We start from the raw sequence: 19795 nt of genomic DNA, 5'->3' as shown, positions 1-19795 counted from the left end.
TTTGTAATTAATATTTACTAAATACTTAAAGTAAGTAATTTAGCTGGGTTCATCTGGTTTCTTAATATCCTTATCAGCAAAATATATTTAGAAATTGGTAACAATCTTAACAAGCATCAAAATCATATTAAAAATATATTATTACAATTTCTAGAATACAATAATAATTATGTTAACCATACATGAATTATTTAATGATGGGCAGCATACAGTTTTCCCTATTTAGTCACAATGAAATACAAACACTAGCCTTTTGATATAAATTTCAAAACTAAACATTCTTGCATAATAAATTTATTTAAACAGCAGTCATTTTTAGAAATATTGCATATTTTCTCCTTAATAGTAATAATAAGAGTCATTTCTCTTTTTAAGGCTGTTGTTTTATGATAATAGATAAGAAAGTATTGGAGGTGTATCCTCCTAATTTAAAACCAGAACAAATTATGCTAAAATGAAGAAAAAAGTCCTACCTCTCACAACAATGAGCCAGTTTGGTACATTTATAAAATTTTGTTTTAATCAAGTAATATTTCATCGGATAACTAATTTAATATAATTCAATATTTTCTGTAACATTAAAAATAATTGATATTTTAATGTGAATGATTTTTCAAGATTCAAATGTAAGTGTATGGATTTTAACTGACAGCTGTAGTCCAAGGACTTGAAATATTGTGTGGAAAGGTTGAATGATTTTTTCATAATCACCTCTTTCTCTGTCTTTCACATCACCCCATAACAAGAATCTATATTAAAAAACTTTGAAAGAAGAAGAAAAAAAAATCTTATAAAACTTTTTTTTCTCCCTCACATTATTCTGTTCCTTAATTAGAAAGCTGACTGACAATATCAATTCTTTGTCAAACATTTATATAGACATATACTCTCTGGCTACTGGACTACAGAACTCCTCTGATTTTCTTCCAGTTCTGGTTTGGTCAGGGACAAATTTTATTTCAGATGGAGTCAAACCAATGAAGGTTGAAACTGATCATATATAAGAAAATATATGTATATATATTTAATATTTCATTTAAGTTTTACTCTTACCTCTCAAGAAAAGTCATTAGCATACTTGAAACAAGAACATTTCATTATGGGAAAACCTTTTCAGTGTAGAAATCGGTGGTTTAATGGGCAGCCCTGAGGCAAAACCACCTGAAAGACAGGAACACAATGCTTGCAACATATTCCTTAAAAAAAAAAAAAAAAAAAATCTGAAGAAGATATTTCTATATAGAAAGATTTGAGATTCATAGAAAAATATGTGGAGGCTAACTATGGAATCCAGAGGCAACATTTCTGAAAATAAACTAAAACAACGTTTTTCAAATGCCCCTATAGCCTGAGGCACTTTATGATTGTTTTTGAATTACATTTTTGGTATTTATTGTTCATCTCTTTTTGCTAAAAACTAATTTATAAATATTTTTACTAAGTGTATGGAATATTTAAAATTGATGAAAACACCCTATAATGTAAAATTCCCAGGGAGTATTTCTTAAATGTTTAATTAAAATAATTTAAAATTTTAGCAATGCTATGATTTGGTAAAAATGAATAGAGCCACATAAAGAGTAGTTGAATAACAACTGGCAAAGTTTGAGCTAACATTTTTATTCCTTCTTGACTGATGGAAAAGCCAGTTTGAATTTTCTACTCACAAAGTTTAATTTTTTAAAATAACGTAATAAAGTCACAACTTAAAAACATGTTTGTTTATACAAATATCTGTTTTGAAATTCTTCAAAGGATTTGATTGTTCTCAAAGAGACTTGAAAAATATAAATAATATGTGTCTCCTCCCTAATTTTATTTGTCCTGATATATACTAGTAGAAATGTAAAATAACTTACCTATAAATCACCTAATGTTGTTTCTTCATGTGTGGAATCAAATCTATCATTATTTAAATAAAAAAATAAATAATTTCAAGTATCCTAAATGTTTCTAATTAGGAAATAATTACATTATACTACACCTATAACACTGAACAATATGTATTCATTAAAACAATATTAAAAGGTTAAATTACACAATGTACAATATTAAATTAAAAACATACTACACAATTAAAAATACAATACATGTGTGTGTTTGTGTTTCCATATCTATCTATATCTATTATCAATTTATGGAATTACACTTAACATTTTTAAGGATATCTGACAAAACAGGCCCATCTATACACATCACACACACACACATACACACACACACACACACACACACACAACGTGTGTGTATTCATACTTAGAAAAATATTTTAAAATACTAAAAATTCAAAAGATAATCCAGTAATTTAGTAATCTTCTTCTTTGAGCTCTTTTCAAAGTATCAAATTGTTAGAGTATATGAAAGTTTCATTATTACCATTTTTTCAATTTTTTTCTTAAAAAATGTGTTTCAGGGTTCTCTCCTTGTTTAAAAACCAGATGCTATCTCTGGCTAAGTTTGACATAAACTTGAAAAAAAAAAAGGAAAAGATAAAAAAAGAATCAATCAATTCTTGGAAAGTAAGAAGTAGTTCATAGAATTCAAAAACGTAATTTGAACAGTGAGGCTCAGGAAAGGCAGTATAGGTTGCAGGAAATGTTTCTAGGAACCACCCATATAAATGAAACAGTCCCATCTTTTCCACCCTTATGTAATCTTAGTTCAAGATACAAATTTTAAGTGTCAAAAGATACAGATTGTCCTTAACTATGTCTTGTATCTAGTACTTTGGGTACATTGATTGTCAGACTAGACAGAGCTGTGTGTCATTGGACATGTGTATAATAGTGCCTGAAGGAATATGGTACAGACACCAAGAAAAGGGTAAAGACCTGCGGGCTGGGTTGGTAAAATTAAAACTGACTACTATGTGTAGGGTTAGCATGCCTGCCCTGAGGAATGAATGCTCTGATTTCTGTTTCACTTTATAAGCTTAATTAAAAAGATGGGTGTCTTTGCCTTTTAAATTACACTACAAATCTTTTATTTTCCTACAAAATTCACATTTATTTAAAAACTTTAAATAACAATGTAACAAATTAAAACTTTAAATAACAATGTAACAAACTATATGAATTTGTAATTGTTTAAAATGATTTAATCAGCTTAAAATTGGAATGATGTAGTAATCAAAGTATACTTAGATAAGATCAGAATTCTTTTTTTAATATATTTTTATTTTTAAATTAGAGTTAGCATACAATATTATATTAGTTTCAGGTGAACAGCATTGTGATTATACATTTATATAACTTATGAGGTAATTACCCCAATAAATCTAGCACCCATCTGACACCAAATATAGTTATCACAATATTATTGACTATATTCCTTATGCTATAATTTATATCTCCATGATTATTTTGTAACTATCAATTTGTACTTCATAATCACTTCTCTTTTTTCATGCAGCTCCTCAACCTTCCTCCCATCTGGCAACCATCAAAATGCTTTTTGTATCTATAAGTTGGTTTCTCTTTTGTTGGTTCATTTATTTTGTTCTTTTGAATCCACATATAAGTGAAATCCTACATAATTTGTCTTTCTCTGTCTGACTTAATCCACTCAGCATAGTACCCTCTGGGTCCATCCATATTGTTGCAAATGGCAATATTTAATTATTTTTTTATGGCTGAGTAATATACCATTACATATATATCACCATTTATCCATTCATCCATTGATGAACACCCAGGTTGCCTTCAAGTCTTGGCTATTCTAAATAATGCTGCAATGAAAATATGGATGCAAAAGTCCCTTCAAAGTAATATTTTGTGTTTCTTTGGATAAATACCCAGAAGTGGAATTAATTACTGGGTCCTTCTTTCTCTCTTGTTATAGCCTTTGTTTTAAAGTCTATTTTGTGTGATATAAGTTTTGCTACTCCAGTTTATTTTTTTGTTTTCATTTTCATGAAATATCTTTTTCCATCTCTTTACTTTCAGTCTGTGTGTGTCTTTCAACTGGAGTGAGACAGTACATGTAAGGGTCTTATTTTCTTATCCATTCAGCCACCCTGTATCTTTTGATTGAAACATTTCTTCCATTAAATTTAAAGTAATTGTTGACACATATGTAGTTCTTACCATTTTATTTTTAATATTTTTGAGTTTTTTCCTACTTCTTCTTCTTAAGTACTGTAATTCCCCGAAAATAAGACCAAGTCTCATATTAATGTTTGTTCCAAAAGACGATTAGGGCTTATGTTTGGGGAATGTCATCCTGAAAAATCATGCCAGGGCTTATTTTCTGGTTGGGTCTTATTTTGGGGGAAACACGGTAAGTACCTCTAACATTCATTGTAATATCAGTTTGGTAGTGATGAACTCCTTTGGCTTTTTCTTGTCTGGGAAGCTCTATATCTGTCGTTTGATTCTAAATGATAGCTTTGCTGAATAATTTTGGTTGCAGATTCTTACTTTCATAACTTTGAATATTTCATGCCAGTCTCTTCTGGCCTGTAAAGTTTTTGTTGAGACATCAGCTGACAGTCTTTTGGGAACTCCTTTGTAGGTAACTAACTGTTTTTCTCTTGCTGCCTTTAAGATTCTCTCTTTTTCTTTAAAGTTTGGCATTTTAATTATGATGTGTCTTGGTGTGGGCCTCTTTGAGTTCACCTTGTTTGGGACTCTCTGCAGTTCTTGGATTTCGACGTCTATTTCCTTCACCAATTTAGGGAAGTTTTCCATCATTATTTCTTCAAATAGGTTTTCAATTCCTTGGTCTCTCTCTTCTCCTTCTGGTACCCCTATGATGTGAATGTTGGTAAGCTTTATGTTGTTTCAGAGGCCCCTTAAACTACCCTCATTTAAATTCTTTTTTTTATTTTTGTTGTTCTGATTGGGTGTTTTCTATCACCTTATCTCTAAATTGCTGATTCAATCCTCTGCTTCATCTAATCTACTGTTGATTCCCTCTAAAGTACTCTTTACTTTAGCTATTGTATTCTTGATTTCTGACTGTTGTGTGTGTGTATGTGTGTGTGTGTGTGTGTGTGTGTGTGTGTGTTTGTGTTTTCTATCTCCATTTTTATGTTTCTTATCTCTTTGTTGAAGTTCTACCTGATATCACTGTGCATTCTTATAACCAGTGTTTTGAACTCTGCATCTGGTAGATTGCTTGTCTCCATTTTGTTTAGTTGTTTTCTGGAGCTTTGTTTTTTTTGTTTTTGTTTTTTTCATGTGGCACATGTTTCTTTGTCTACCAATTTTGACTGTCTCCCTGTGTTTGTTTCAATGTATTATGTAGAACGGCTATGTCTCCTGATCTTAGTAGAGTGGCCTTATACAGCTGTTATCCTGTGGGGCCCAGGTGTGCAGTTTTCCTGGTCACCTGAGCTGGGTGTTGCAGGTGTGTCCCTTGCTGGCTTGTATGTGCCCTCGTGTTGTAGTTGAGACTTAATGGCTGTTTGCACATTAGTAGGATGGATTGACCCTCAGGTTGATTGGTTATGAGGACTGGCCAGGGTTACAGTGGAGGAGCTGTTGTACGGGAACTGGCCCTACAGAACAGTATTTGCTTTAGCTGGGTTCTGGTGCTGACCTAGACTGACCTTTGTGTGTGTCATCTGCAGAGCTAGCCCTGTGGTGCTTCGGCTGGGTCTGAAACTGACCACTGGGTATACCCACTCCTGGGCCTCCTGGGAGTGGCGCTGTGTCGTGCAAGGCAGCCTGCAGGGTCTCAGCTCCCCACATAAGCATGCAGGACATGGTGAGGCTGGAAAGAACACCCATGGAGCCACAGATAGGGGAGTCATACCACTATATTCTCCTTGGCAGCTGGGTTGGAGACACAGGAAGCAGGAGCCACACAATTCTCAACCCTCACTGTGCCACTTGCAGGCTCAGCCACCATCTTCTTGCTAGCCCCCATTTCCTGCTAGAGTAGCCACAGCAGTTATATTAGTGGCCAATGGCTCATTGGTTACAGCTGACAGCCAAGTAGCCACAGCTGATGGCCATCCACTCACAGTTGATGGCCATTTACTACCTGAGCCAGCACCTTTCCACATGAGGCCGAGAGCCTGGAAACTACTCTCTGGGGCTCTGTCCCCACACTCCACTCCTACAGGGTCTTACCTCACAATCTACGCGACAAGCGTCTTCTGCGAGGGGCCCTGTGCGAGGAGCCTGGAGGTGAATGCAATATCCTGGACACAGCCAGGCTCTCTGGACACAGCCAGGGTGACTCAGGGCACCACCAGTCCTTCTGGGCACAGCCAGACTTCCTGGGTACCACTAATCTCCCCGGGTACAACCAGGGCCTCTCAGGGCACTGCCACTCTCTCTGGACACAGCCAGACTTCCTGGACTCAGCCAGGGCTCTCAGGGCACTGCCACTCTCTCTGGGCACAGCCAGACTTCCTGGACTCAGCCAGGGCTCTCAGGGCACTGCCACTCTCTCTGGGCGTCTCAGGGTACCCTGCTGGAACAACAGTGACTCACAGTCAAGGTGCTTACATATTCTCGATGGTGGCCAGTCAAAACACAAAAGCAAACACATGCCAATTCCACTACATGGTGGTACGTTCCCAAGCAAACAGTCAAGCGGTCCATTAAATTAGGGATGGAAGGCAATTCCCCATAGTCCATAGTCATTCGCCAGGGCTGTCCTGGGGGTGAGGGATGACCTTGACCTCACCCTCATCTCTCACGGAGGACTCAGCAAGCGTTTCCTCCTGGGACTACAAGTCCTGCATTCAGGCTGCCTCAGCAAGCACTTCCCAGCCCACAGGGGCCACAACAACTTTCATTTTCTCCAGCCTATGCTGGTTGGGGAACCGTCCACATCCTCCCACCCCTCCACAGGTGTCCAGCTCTCTGGCAGCTGCTCCTCCTGGTTTTCCTGAGACTGAATGTTCATACATACAAACTGCTTCACTGCCCTTCGGGGAGCTTTCACCAGCACCATACCCTGCTCGCTGCGCCATGTGTCATACGGGGCGGCCTGCCAGGTCTCTGCTCCCGCTCCCTACATAAGAACGCAGGACATGGTGAGGCCAAAAAGGAACACCCATGGCGCCATAGGTAGGGGAGTCATACTACTATATTCTCGCTGGCAGATGGGTTGGAGAAATAGGAAACCGGAGCCACACAATTCTCAACCCTCACTGTGCCACTTGCAGGCTCAGCCACCATCTTCTTGCTAGCCCCCATTTCCTGCTAGAGTAGCCACAGCAGTTATATTAGTGACCAATGGCTCACTGGTTACAGCTGACAGCCAAGTAGCCACAGCTGATGGCCATCCAATCACAGTTGATGGCCATTTACTACCTGAGCCAGCACCTTACCATGTGAGGCTGAGAGCCTGGAAACTGCACTCCTGGCTCTGTCCCCACACCCTGCCATAGGCAAATTTCAGCCATAGTCTGTGTCCTGCCAGAGGCCACCTGGCATTAACCATAAAGAAATCTGCAGATGGCTACCACTTGAGTTTGGATTGGAAGTGCATGGGAGGTCAAGTCATGCTTGGGAATGCTCAGCAAGAATTATAGGGAACACCTAGGCCAGATGCTATTTGTTTTATTTTTGTGAACTTTTGAGAGATTCTAGGAAGGTCCACACCATGAGTGAAGACAGGGTATTTGTATGGAGAAGGTACTGGAAGTGTCTTGAGTGGGTCAAAATATTGGATGGGGCAAGGTCTCAGAAAATCACCATGGCGGGGTGAATGGCATCAGATTGATGGAGACTCAGATATGGTGTCTGCCTAAGTTTGCATGCTGGGAGTGGGGAGTGCTCAACAATGTAACAATGGATTCTGCTAGCATTTCTGTCTGTGAGGAAGCTGCCCTTTCAGCCCTCACCCCAAAGCCAGATAATTTATTTCCTCCCCTTATACCCCTGGCAACTTTCAAGATGCTCCACCATCACTGGAGCTGAGAGTGAGTGAGTCCTTTATTGAGTAATTCTATGCGTGGGCCCTTTAAGAGGAGCACCTGGTTATCCCAGCTGCCCTCCATCTCATTCAGCCACAATCTCTGCTGGCTTGTACAGCCACAAGTTATGGAAACTTCTCTCCCTGGCACTAGAACCTGGTCTAAAGAGCCTGGTGTAGAGTTGGAATCCCTCGCTCCTCTGGGGAGGGAGGTACCTCCACACCCAAAATATCCCTCCCGATTTTTAACCGCCACTTATAGATAGTGGGATCAATTCCACGTCTCCTCCCCTCCTACCAGTCTCAAGGAGGCTTCGTCTGTACGTCTTTAGTTGTAGCGCTTCTGTTCAGTTAGACTTCAGACAATTCTTAATGATTGTTGTTCTGTAGTTTAGTTGCAATTTTGATATGGTTGTGAGAGGAGGTAAGCACAGTATATGCCTACTTTGTCATCTTTACTAAAAATTCCTCACTATTCTCATTTTTGAAAGGTGGGATACTCACATCTCAGGCACAGAGTTTCAATTCAACTTCCCAATGAAATAACTCACAAAGTAAACAGCCACAAAACATGGCAACAATAGTAAGTGTGGACTTATCCAATAAAAGTTTGGAGCTTATTTTTTGAATGTGAATAAACCCTGTACAATAGAGGAAATTGAATATTATTTGCACACTATGTATGTGACTTAATGTCCAAAAAATTCAAAATCATCAAATAAAATATGAATCTGATTAAGAGCATAATTTCAACAATAATAAACACAAAGGAAAATAATTTTGTGTACACTAGATTACCAGGAAGAATATACTGTCAAACATTATTTCAAAATAGCACTCGACAATATAGTTCAGTATAAGAAGAAAGGAAAATACATGTTTTATGTATTAACTCAGCTATAATATTTATTGACACCATGTAATCACATTTCACATGTATTTCATAATTAAATATTTTAAAATAAAATTATCATAAAATAAGATAAAATATAATTAAACAGTGGAATTTTTAGGAATAAAAGTGACAGAAAATATAGAAAGAAAAAAACGTAATTTTGATTACAAAAGAAAGGAACAAGTTGCTAGACATCAAATAAGGTTAGAAAAATGTTTATAACATGAATTAAAATGTTACAAAATTTTTAAAATAAGCACTAATGGAAATATGTAATAACATGGAAAATGATAAAACATTCTTGTAAGATGTACCAACTTACACATTATAACTACAGCTATACTTTTAAATGTATATGCATAAGAGGGAAGTAAATGAAGCAAACCTGTGGAGTATAAAAATTTTGTTTTTACAACTTTTTGTTATTATTCTCATATTCTATAATAAATGAATATTCTGTAATAAAAGATAAAAAAGTCACATTCACCCACATAAATCATTCAACTGCTTTATCAACGGATGTTTTCTTCCTCTATGGGGCCATTAATTTTTTTAAAAACATTTTCCAAATTATTCAGAGAATACCTCCCTGAAGAACTGTTTAGAAACATTAAACAAAAATGTCAATACTAAAATCACAGTACACAAAGAGTGTTATGTTAAAGCCATATTAATGAAAGGCAAGAAGGCTCTTTCTTAGGCAGTTGTCTACAGAAATGGTGACAAACAATATGGATTTATCTCAGGGATTTGTGATGGAAAGACTGTAAATGCCAAGGAACTGGGGATACATAGCTGTCTTGAGGTACATTTATTTTTTCCAAGTCAGCTTTTCAGAGAAAACATTCATTAGTCATCTTGGTTTATCATGAAATGGTGAGGTATTGGACTTATATATTTCATGCAAATGAAAGGACTGCCTCAGTATTTTGTATGTAAAACTCCTATCCAAGTACATCATGAAGCATTTCCAGCAATGCCCAGGGAATCAGTTGCCCAATGAGCACATCTAGTGAGTGGCTACAAATATAACAGAAGAGTGAACTGAATAAAAGGGTCAGGAAAACTTCTGACAGGTATCAGCTCAGAATGACATCTCCAAGTAATAGAAATAAATGATTCAATTAAAAACTGAGATGCAAATTATTTTACACCACAAAGTCAGAAAAACTAACTTTGTGTATTGTTAACAGTATGTTCCTCTTGCCTCACGTTAGTGTTTTTATTTGGGCCCAGAGATAACAGATCTATGAACGGAGTGCACATTTTCTTGTTACTGACACACCCAATTGATAGTAATGAATTCATGATTTTTTTACTTAAGTTTAAGAGCAATGCACTATTGCAAATTAAAAATATGGAAATATCATTAAGAACGTATCCTAAGCAGTAGCGTGAATGGGTCTTTTCAAAATGTAGTTCTTGGATATTCATTCATTTATTTGTTCATACACTCAGCAATCATTAAGTACTTACTATATGCTAGCTACATCTGCACTAGACACTCAAGATCTCATGTTAAGCAAAGCGTAAAATTTTAGCTTTCATGCAATTTATTTAAAAAAACCACTTAATTAGCCTCGTTTTATTCAATTCCAGCATCTTACATTATGTCATATTAATTGTTCACACATATATTTTTTCTATCAAAAATCCACATTGTGATATAAAGTACTTATGTGAAACATTGAATAGCTCTTGATCCTAGAGTACAGATTCTAGATTTACAACACTATCAAATAAAAATGCTCCAAGAATAAATATATCAATGAAAAATTTCATAGGTGGAAAACTATTCTGGCAAACCTAACAAATACTAATAGTCTACATCAGGAAAATACAGTGCTCATTTGTTCACACCCGTTATCATTGATTCACTAACTCCTGAGATATTTAGAAACAATCAAGTGAGCTTACAAATTGGCACATTCCAGCTTTTGAAAACCATTTGAGCATTACTAGTCATGGAAAGAACTAGCTTAATGGAGTAAGATGTCATGTGTGGCACCTAATAAATATTCATATTATTTACTTACATTCAAAACTACTAGGCTGTTCATGAGTAGGCTGTTTGTGAGTGCTGTGTGCTAGTTGCATTTGGTTTGACATGTGCTCAGTGAATGTGGCTACGTGGTTGGTTAATAACATTCAGAATGACTGGTTCTATGGGCATGTCAGCCTGTGCTATTTTTTTCCCTCAAAAAACATGATACTCATATTAAATATACGTATTTTAAATGTAGACAAAATATGTATTTTCAAACACTGTTTTACAAAAGCATTATTAATTTCCATATCTAAATTGTTAAAGAGAATAAATAGAGCTTATGCTTTTTAATTACAGGCAGACTTTTTCCTCATTTCACTGACATATAAAGGAGAATTTGTCATTTTTATAGGGTCTTCCTTAAATAAAATATAGTACTGATTTACTTCTTGACTCCTGTCCCCAAGTTGTTGAATTTGACTATTTTATTTCCTGTTGCCCATGAGTTATAATCTCTTTAAGTATTCAGAAAATGACAAGCAGAGTATATGCCAATCCACTTGTCTTTATGATATAAGAAGATGATACATTATTTCCTTGTGTACTTTGAAAAAAACAGAAATATTATAATTAAAAAAGAAAGGAAGAGTGGCTATTTCCCATTACTTGGATTACTGTCTCTGCATGTGAGAAGTATTATTTTCAGTAAGCCTTTTAAGGCCATGGAAATAAAAGGGGTGGGGAGGCAATATTGATATGGCAAATTGCTTTTTATTTAAAGATGCTTTTTAATATGAATATGGCTTTATAATCTGTCAAACAAAGATGGCACACAAAGATAAAAATAAAACATCAGAACAAAAATGTTCTTTTCTTTCCTGTGGATAAATTTACACGTCAGTCAAGTATCTGTCAGAGCGTCGGCTGAATGAGTGACATGTCTTAAGTAAAAGCAGAAGGAGAGTAACTAACAAGAAAAAGTAAAAGGAGAGATGGCCAAATTGACAGGCTTGATGAGTGCAGATTCTTCTGTACTCACAGAATGTATTCAGTTAGAATAATGCCTCCAAGCAAGGAAAAAAATAGTGACAAACTACCCATTATGATGGAGGGAAATGTAAACAGAAATGTAAATTCTGATGTTTGGGTCGTTCAGATGAAGGATTCAGTAGTATGCGGTAGGATCAACTTTCCACCCATCGGCTAGTGATTCATTAATGTTTCATTAATATTCGTTGATCATACTATTTTCATGACACTGACACTACTATTTTTTTGCTAGGATCAGAGATTGCCTAAATTTCACTTGCTTAAGCCAGATTCTGGGAAAAAATTTTGGAGAAGACTAATAGGTTGCTTATGCAAAGAAGAAGGGCTATCTGGAGGTAACCACAAGTTGATTTTTCTTTTTTTTTTGGAGGCATATTTGGAATTCTGTAACCTTAAAATTCCTGCAACTTCATGTTGTAGCATAATAATACCACCTTCATTTCAGAGGTTGCACATGTTTATTACAGTGCTTAAATTTTAAATGGTTGGGCTTTTTAAACTCTATCTCAAGCTGACATTCTTCTTCTTTCAAAACAAATGTTTCATTTGAAATTTAAAATTTAAAGGTTAAACACCTGCTTTCAGTTTTGCATAGTTTTTTCTGATATTCAAAAATGTTTCCTTGTACAATTCAGAATACATCATTATAGTACAAAGCTTTATCCCAGTAATATTTATATTTAAAATATTACTATTATTAGCAAACTCAGTGATGTTTATCATTTGACCGTGCCTGTCTGGAATTTTTCGGGATTAGTTCCTTTAATTTCTCATAAAACTAGTTAAGACAATGTGCAGCTAATATTGTGTTCCTTCATTGACCTTTTTTCTTTAATTAAAGTTTATTGGGGTTACAATGGCTTGTAAAGTTACATAGCTGTCAAGTGTGCAATTTTGTAATATATCATCTATATATCACATTGTGCGTTCACCACCCAGAGTCAATTCTCCTTCCATCACCATATATTTGATCCCATTTACCCTCATCTACCACCCGCTCCCTCCCTTCACTGACCTTTTAAAAAAAATGTAATGCATATTCTTATTTTTTACAATGTATTGTTGTTTTAATTATTATGAAAATCAACATATGGCTAAAAGAATGTCTTGATATAAATGCATTCTTAACACCTGGAACACTGATTTGCAGTTAGTATAGGTACTCAAAGTATTTTCTGAATGAGTGATGTTATTTGTCGCTTCATTTTGCCAAAACACCTGAAAAAGACAGCATGGTTCTGGATGCAGTTAACATAAGTGACTTAAACAATAAGGCTTATATCATTTTTCACATAAAAGGCGTACAGTTCCAGGATTGGTTAATTGAACAGGTTTACAATGTCGTCAGGTACTCTGATTTTCTTTCTTTCTTGTTTTCCCCTTAATCTTTCTGTTCTGTCATCCTTAATGTTATAGACTTTATGTTCTAGCTTGTTCCCTTGCGGTCACAAAACTTTCAGCAATCCAGGTGGTTAACATACAACACACCTTCTATCTCTTTTTTAGCAGGCCTTAGCAAATGGCCTCTCCTGACACATTGGCCAGACATTCACTGTATCCTCATTCTCATCACATACTTCTATTCTTAATGTCTGTTTCTGTTTAGGCCAATCAAAGTTTATTTCCTGGAGCCAGACTGTTTTCTGGAAAGCCATGGCCACCTGGCATATAAAATTATTTTTTTGCTAGCAAGAAAGAAAAGGCACTAGGAGGATGCTCAGAAAGCTACCAACAATGTATGCCACAGAAATCCTCAAGTAAGCATTGAGAAATGCATTTGTAATTCTGTCATTTTGATAAACTTCAGAATAATTGTTTCTGCTACATATGACTCAATACAAATGTGTCATTTTGCCTTAGAAGAATTCTAGAGGAAACAAAACTACAATAATCATATGCTCTATTTTTTAATAAAGCATCTAATCTGAGACAAAATGGATCCTTCTTATAAATATAATGCAAAGAAATAAAAATGTTGGATAATCAAAACTGTAATAAAGACAAACAGAGGTATATTGAATTTTCCAATTCAGGTAATAAAGAGGTATATTGAATTTTCCAATTTTAGTTGAGGTAATACAAGTGATTTCTTGAGAACTGATTATATTTCTCTTATTTGTTATCCCCCAATAATGCATATGTTCTATGTATTTTTCTTTAATATCGAAATAGAGCTCACCAGCATATTTTTCACCTTTATCATTTCGAGTTGCTAACCTATTGAAATAATATTTATATTTTCAATATCTTTATAATCGAGGATGAGCATACTTTAAATGTTGTATACTATTTCTCTTTCTTCTAAATTACCAAAGTGAAAATTAAAGCAAGGAAATATATTGTGTTACTATCTTTTATTGCTGGAAGATATCTATTATGAGTTTTTGACAATGTAATAACATTAAGTATGGAGAGAATTGCATATTTCGGTGTACTTCAATAGGTCAAATGCAGCAAAAGTAACGTTTTGTTTTTGTTTCATTTTTTAAGTTATGGTTAGTAGACTCTGCTCAACACAAACATTTTCCAGCTTGAATCGTCAGGGCAAACAAAGGAACCGCAAATAGCTCTACCAGATATTGAATTTTCAAGTGTCTTTTCTTCATTGGGATTGAAATATAAATTCACACTAATTTCTCCTAATCATTTTGGCAAGTGATCAGAGCTCACAAAATTTATGATAGTTAACATGACACTAAACACTTGTTTTTTCCATGCTTCAAGTATATCTGATTTTTAATCCACAAACAGCCATGTCAGGTCTAAAATCTTATTCTTATATATCAGAAGAGAAAACAATAATAGCAAAGAATAAATAGCAAAACAAAATTTCAAACACAGATCTGCCTGAAGCCAAAATCACTGTTTTTCCTCCTTTCTTTTCTCTCGTTTCTCCTTCCCTCCTTCTCTCTTCTTTTATACTTCATCACACTATTATCCTTAAAAACATATCTACTGTACCTTACCTTTACATACACTCTGGGTAAAACAAGATAAGTTCTTAGCTGGGGTGATGAAGGAGGAGTGGCAAATCTTACACACAAACAATCTGTGTAAAGACATTCACATTTAACCTTACAGTGGAGAAACCTGGCGCCACTTTAACCGTATGATCAGTGGTGACATCACCAGGATGGAACAAATCAACTTTTGTGGCTCCTGAGAGAAGAGCACAATACTGTATTCCTGCCCAAACTGTATGCTCTGAATCTAACCATGATGAAATATTATCAGACAAATCCAAATTGAGGGACACTGTAAAAATGTGTGGCCTGTGCATTGTGAAAATATCGATGCCATGAAACAGAATTGTTTTTAAAAACTGAGGAACTATTCTGAATTAAAATACTAAAGAAACTTGATAATTGACTGCAATACATGATCTTGTATTTTCTTGCTCTAAAGAGCATTATATGGACAATAGGTGAAATCTGATTAATATCTGTATATTAGACGATAGAACAACATCAAGGTTAATTTCTTAAAAATGTTGCTTGTGCTGTGGCAATGTAAAGAGTTTTACTTTATTAGCTCAGGTTTTAAGGAAATACATACTGAAATATTTTGGGATGAATGAATGCCATATATGCAACCTATTCCCAAATATAGTAAACTGTTAATATTTGAGGAAGGAAATTGGTGGGATGCTTTGTACTATTTTTGCAACTTATCTATAAATTTGAAATTATTTCAAAATAATAGTTAAGAGAAAAATAAACAACTAATTTATATCAATCACTTTTTCCCTTGCTTACAATATAAATACTTCTTTCTGACCTCAAAATAATGGATGTCAAACACAGAAGGAAATGCAATTATGAACTGCAAGCCTTTGTGTTAATTTATAATATGCATTGTTATTTTATTTCCTCTGAAATGTATGGCACTTGTAGCACTTAAAGCAATTGTTAATGTTAAATTCTAGTGTCTATCACCACATGAAATGCTTTGCACAGATTTCTCCCTCTGTTCTTCCCTAATTAATTTGTGTACATGCTTCTGACCTCTGTAGGCACATTTTAACCTTATTGGAAAGACTTAGGAGGCTGAAGAGATAGCTATCCTTAACCAAGCAATGTGGCAACTGATTTTTACACAAAACCATTATCTCTTTGCTCGAGTAATCAGGACCCATTGATCTGAAAGGAAACTGGGGGAATAACAAAATGTCGTGTACTATCTCTGGCACATGTGGGTCAAAATATAACCCAAAAATATGCACATCCATAAACTTTCCTCTTTCAGATATATTTTTTAAATTGCATCCCAAATCTAAAAGGCTGACACTAAAACCCTTACAAGACAAAACATTTATTACAAATGGCAGAAAAGAGAAAACAGCATTCTGTTATGTATGATTTGAAAAAGCACTGTCCACTCTACTAAGGCAAGTAATTCATGTGAAAAATTTTGATTTAAAGCTAACATATTTTATCTTTTCAACACATTCAGTATGTTCAGTGGTTATACATATGCTGACTAAGTCATACTCCCATGAAAATAAAATATACTTACCAAAGGCATAGAACGTTATATAAATTTAGGAGGAGGAGACCAAGAAGCTTAACTAATTCTTGCCTTACAGGGGGTGTTTCAAATACACACTTTGTGCTTAGTAGCCTTTGATCTCCTATGAAATTTTATTCATGGCACTCTAACACAGAGAAGAGTGAATAAAGTGAAAACATAAAGGACAATGGCCCAGGGGAAGTGTAAAGATACAGTTGTATTTTAATATCATTTTTCTGCATAACAACAGTAATAATGTCCTGGATTTCAATTTCTTTTTGCATTCAAGTGCCTCAAAGACCTTAGGAAAGTCAAAAAAGCCCACGGGCCATGCAAGTTAGTCAAGTATTATTACCTATTTTATAGGAAGGTAAATCAATATATAATAAAATTGAAAGATTTTTCCAGAGCAAAATAGCCTTTACCAATTGTAAATATTTTAGCCACATCAGGTTATGTTCGATGGACAAATGATTAGGGAAATAATACAGTGAGAAATTGGTAGAGAGAGAAACAAACGTCTCTTAGGTTGAAAAAAAAAAAGAGACTGAAATTTTTTTTATCAGGTACAGTAGTAAAAAGAGGAAAAATAGCAGATACACCATAGCCAATTATTTCTAGAATATTGTAATCTGCAGCCTGTCAATTGGATTTATACCACAGTGCAGAGAGTTAGCCATAGAAAAATCTTGCCTTTTTTTTTTTTAAACAGAAAATAGGGAGATGGCAGCTAGCGTGGTGAGAAGTGAGATACAATGACACCACTTTGTTCCACATGTCCAAAAAAAGTGTGCTTGAAATCCAAAGAAGAAAGTACCAAAAGTTCACATAAAGGTTAATTAAAAAATTGAATGTTGGAACAAGAGTTAAGTGTCCAGAAGAAATATTACAAGCCAGGTCTTACTTAGAATTGTCAGGTTTAGGCATGAAAGAAAAGGACAATAATTAAAATGGGACTTATACCTGAACCAAACAGATTAAATTCAAATATTTCTGCAATATGATTTTTACTGCATATAAAGTTTACTTACATAAAAATTTCTTCAATCCATTAAAAAAGATTAGTCAATCATACAAAAAGAAGAAAAGTGCTATGGTAGGAAATACTAAAAAAACAAAGTAGTTACAAGTTTATAGAGAATAGTAAGGACGAATGAGATGTATAAACTTTCATATGTAAAATATTTAAAGAATAACAGTGATATTAATAAATAATAGAAGGAATATAGATTTCATGCTAGGTCCAGATTAAAAATGTTTATTAGCAATGTAATATCCAACTATGAGCACTTGGATTGCAATCAGAAATAGAATATAGGCTTGGGAAATATGCATAAATTTTAAGAAATCACTACATTTAATCTTCTATTTAAAATGTAAATTATTTGTAATATATTCTCCTTAATAGCACTTATAAATGTGATATCCTGAAGATCTATACTGATAAAAAAACAAAAAAAAAAAACCTTCCATTTGTGCTTATTGCTTATTTTATCAGAAATCTGGTTTCTTCACAAGATACAGTATCTTTAATTTCTGCCTACTTTTATTTTTTGTTTATTTTTATATTTTGTATTTTTTCAAACTCACGCTTCTTTCAAAAATAATTAAAACTAGACAAAACTTGAATATTATAATTTTCTTATAATCTTAATATTTTATTATAAACAGAAAAGTAGTATTTGCTTAATAAATGGATCTTAATAATTCAACTAGGAAAAGTGTCAGTAACACAAGATTATTTTATTCTAATTGCACAATTAGTTTTAATCTCAGTTACTTCCCAAGATGCCTTTTAAAGAATTCAAAATTTCCATTAGAGTTGTCACAGTTCTTTTCATCCTATTGAAGTCTTCATTTCTACTGCTGTCATCTCTAATCTTGGAACAGGCATCCCTAATTATGTGTCATTTCTGTGATCACCCTTTTACAAAGTACTGAGCCTGGATCCCTTCCCTTTTTTCATGTAGCTGGGAGTCACCCAGATTCCACCATAGACAGTACCCCATTACTGTTTGACACAATGTTTGGATTACAGTAGTTGTTCAATAAATATTTACTGAATGAATTCACCAATGAACGCCTGGACAGTTTGGCCAGTGGACCATGGCCAGGTGATTTACAATGTGCATGTAGATCTGTATATTTTTCATGTAAATTTTTCCTTCTTGCTGTATTATTCATTGTGGTTTAAAGTAATAAAAAGAGCACAGACTTTAGAGTAAGACCAAACTAAAACAGCTCCTGGCTGTGATATTGCTATGGGATTTGGAGTTTTGTTTTGTTTTGTTTTAACTTCATACTCCCTTATTTATCTTGTGGGTAGCTAAAACACATTTTATGTTTTATCTTATGGGTTTAAAAATAGATATTCAAAAAAAGAATGTGAATTCCCCAGGGTCATATAATGAGTGCAATGAGGCAGCAACTCAAACTCAGATTTCCTGGTTTCATATACTACCCATTTCTGTTCTGTTACTGCGAATTATTCCTCTTTCCATCTTCTAGTGTTAGAATCATGGTTCATAACCCCCTTACATTCATTTAATGCTAACTTACAACATTTTCTACTGGTAAATTATAACAATTTTTTAATATATGTCTTCCCTCTCAATTATTATGTTTTAAATGTGTTTCACTACACTTCCTGCATAGCTTCACTGCCTGCAGGCATTTCCTCCTGTTCACTACATTGTCTTTTGCTAGATGGACAATATTTAAGAAACATTGATGTAGAATTCATTCCAAATATATTTATTTAATCAATCAGTTTGTGTGTGTGTGTGTTTGTGTGTGTGTATGTGTGTGTGCGGTGGTTGTTCATTTGTTTGTTTTGTTTTGTTCATGAAGGCTTTTATTCTTTGTACTTATTCTCTCTTTAATGATTGGCTGGGTTATGTCCACGCTTCACCGCTATCTGCCATCCAAACCAAGTGCCTAGATTTAGGTTAGTCAATCTGTACTGCAATTGATATTAGTACGGGAAACTTATCTGTGTTTAGGTTTGTCAGCCATACATTTTCTTGCCAATGGCCACATCTTTGTCATTGTCACTTTCTATAGGAAGGAAATGGTAAACAACTCCTTTAATAATGTTATTATTATTAATTATCACTATTATTTTCTCAAGGGCAATAAACACACCAAAAATCAAATCTTCCTTTTTATAACTCTTCTTGGATCCTACCTTACAACACATATTTTATTATGGAAAGATGCTTATTTAAGCATTGTGAATCTTTTTGAAATATTGTTCTTGGACAAGAATGAAAGATAAGTTGGATAAAGTACATTTAAAGAGATGAAGAAAAACTTAAAAATAACTATAATTATTCTTGCACAAAGTTAAAAACACCTAAATTTGGTTGTAGGATTCATAATAGAAAGTTACAGATGGATTCTAAATATATTTTAAATAAAATATTCTCCAATAACTGGTGCCTGAAAATAAATTAAGATCACAGGAAATAATTGAGAGG

The sequence above is a fragment of the Rhinolophus sinicus genome, linkage group LG01 (genome assembly GCF_036562045.2).
Source record: "Rhinolophus sinicus isolate RSC01 linkage group LG01, ASM3656204v1, whole genome shotgun sequence".
NCBI classification, from domain to species: Eukaryota; Metazoa; Chordata; class Mammalia; order Chiroptera; family Rhinolophidae; genus Rhinolophus; species Rhinolophus sinicus.
Note: the sequence above shows the minus strand (reverse complement) of the source record.